The sequence below is a fragment of the Dioscorea cayenensis genome, chromosome 7 (genome assembly GCF_009730915.1).
Source record: "Dioscorea cayenensis subsp. rotundata cultivar TDr96_F1 chromosome 7, TDr96_F1_v2_PseudoChromosome.rev07_lg8_w22 25.fasta, whole genome shotgun sequence".
NCBI classification, from domain to species: domain Eukaryota; kingdom Viridiplantae; phylum Streptophyta; class Magnoliopsida; order Dioscoreales; family Dioscoreaceae; genus Dioscorea; species Dioscorea cayenensis.
This window is the reverse complement of record NC_052477.1, coordinates 8,210,164-8,212,906: the sequence shown is the minus strand read 5'-3', so window position 1 is coordinate 8,212,906 and position 2,743 is coordinate 8,210,164. Positions and strand designations below refer to the sequence as shown.

General features: G+C 39.1%; 1 non-coding gene across 1 annotated transcript; it reads right to left on the bottom strand.

Moving 5' to 3' along the window:
- Positions 1-1,180: 1,180 nt before the first annotated feature.
- On the bottom strand, positions 1,181-1,287 carry LOC120266138. Its single transcript, XR_005537981.1, has one exon. It is a non-coding gene; the product is annotated as a small nucleolar RNA R71 (small nucleolar RNA).
- Positions 1,288-2,743: the final 1,456 nt, after the last annotated feature.

The following is a 2,743-nucleotide window of genomic DNA, read 5'->3' as shown; positions in this document are numbered from 1 at the left end:
TAAATTTGGTATTGCAATACTTGATGTGCTTGACTTGCGTAGTTAGATAAAACTTGATGGTGGATTTTCATAGTTGTTATTGTCCTAGGCAATAGCATAACTTGATGTAATTGAGAGCCTTAGTTGTAATATTGCTTTTGAGCACACACTATAGCCTAAGAATGTACCTGGTAAACCTTGAGAAAAAGTGAGCATCACTAAGTGCTTAGGAAACATCCCAGGCATTGTTCTCTTTTTGTTGACACTCAATCCATTTGCCTTTTTATCTTCCTCTGTTCTCTTTTCCCTTACTTCTTTATTCTCTCTTTTATTTTAAGTAATCCTATCACCAATTCATTCTTCACTAGAGATCAGTGTTAAGTGAGTACTTTTAGTCCAGTTCTTGAGGTTTGACAATCCTACCCCTTACGGGGTACCAATATATTACTTGTGTGTGACCCGTGCACTTGTGGAGAACACATCAAGTTTTTGGCGTCGTTACCGGGGACTGGCAATTATTAAGAAATCTTATAACCTGGTGTTCTAGTTGTATATATTGTGTATACTTGTGTATATTTCTCTGCCCATCGTGCTCTTTATTTTGTTTTCATTTTTAGCTTTGTTTCTAGTTTCTTTGAGCTTAAATTGGTTTATTTTGTATGTGCAGGCACAATTACATGACCTGTGGTAGCACATCTACCCCATTAGCTAATCCTGATCCAGAAGTAGAAAGAACATTCAGAAGAATGATTCATCAGATCAATATAAGTTAGACTGGATCTGTTGAGATAAGTGTTAAAGTGGGTCAGGAAGACGAAATAGCCAGTAATCAACCACAGAGTATCTCATATTTTGCACTACCAAATCTTGAAGGGGTCGGTTTGAGTATTGTTTGTCCTCCTATTGTAGCAAACAATTTTGAATTGAAGCCAAATTTCATTCAATTGGTGCAATAGATGTGTCAATTCGATGGATTCAGGATGAAGACCCATACAAGCACCTTAGAATTTTTTTAAAAATCTGTGGCACATATAAGGCAAGCAATGTTTCTGTGGAGGCAGTTCGTCTGAGATTCTTTCCATTCACATTACGAGGAACAGCCAAGCATTGGCTAAATTTCTTGCTGCCTGGGTCTCTCACAACATGGAAGTAAACTTCTGAGGCATTTGTTGCTCGATATTTCCCCCCTACAAAGATCACCAAACTCAAAAGTGATATCTCCTCTTTCCACCAATTGGAGTCTGAATCATTGTACGATACATGGGAAAGGTATAAGGAGATGTTAATGAAATGTCCACATCACGGAATTGTTGAATGGATTCAAATTCAGATCTTCTATAATGGATTGGATACTTTCCACTAAACAAATGTTTAATACGGCCGCCAGAGGTTCATTGTGTAACAAGCAACCGAATGATCCACAAAAATGATTGAAGAGATGGCAAACAACGAGCATCAATGGAGTTCGGAGAGGAACAAACAGGTGAAGTTCGCCGGTATTTATCAAGTGGATGTCCTCACCATCCTTCCAGCACAGGTTGAAGCAATAACCAAGAGATTAGACAACATGAAACCTACTTTTTCAAGTTTAGGACCAATTCATGATAATTCTGGCCACTCTTGTAATCCAAGTTTTTCCACTTCTATTGATGCAAGTGCTGAACAAATTGAGCAAATGGATTTCCTTGGGCAGAACTGTCATTATCTAAACAATCCATATAGCAACACATAAAATGCTGGATGGAGGAATCATCCAAATTTCTCTTGGAGTCAGCCCGGACAGGGACAGTTGACACAGTAGTAGCAAATACAAGCCTCCACCTCACATTGTACAACAATCTCAACCTTTATCCTCTTCAGAGTCTTCCAATGATCTCACCAGTTTAATGACCCAATTCATCAAGAGTACTGAGACTCGATTCACCAGTCATGAGGAGATGATCAGAAACACCAATGCAACTGTGAGGAACTTAGAACATCAAGTATCTCAAATATGCAAGCTTCTAGAAGAGAGACTACTAGGAACCCTCCAGAGCAACACTATGGCTAACCCAAAGGAATCCTTGAAGGGTGTGACTTTAAGAAGTTGGAAGGGGCCTAAACTGGAAGTTGTTGAATCCATTGTTACCAATGACATGGACAACACCACCAGGGATAAAACATCAATTCTAGTGTATCAGTAGATTTTTCCATTCTTTGCCAAGGCAAGGAAAGACCAACATGATGAATAGTATAAAAAGTTCCTCGACATGTTTAAAACTTTGCACATTAATGTTCCATTTGTAGAAGCCCTTGCTCAAATGCCAAGATATGCCAAATTTCTGAAGGAACTTCTTAACAGCAAAAGGAAGTTGGAGGATGTGTCTAATGTGACACTCAGTGAGGAGTATTTTGCTTTACTATGTAACAACTCCCCAAGAAGAAGAAAGATCCAGGGGGTTCATTGTTCCTTGGACAATTGGGTGTTTGGTTGATGAGAAGGCTCTTGCCGACCTTGGAGCAAGTATTAACCTAATGTCGTACAGAATTTTCCAAAATTTGGGACTCAAGGAGCCAAAACACACAAACATGTCTTTACAACTAGCATACCGATCCACCAGACGACCAAGGGGCATAATTGAAGATGTTTTGGTTAAAGTGGACAAGTTTATATTTCAAGTGGATTTCATCATCTTGGATATTGATGACAAGGTTGAAGTGCCGTTAATACTGGGACGACCATTCTTAGTAACCTCCAAGGCCCTTATTGATGTCAAAGATGACC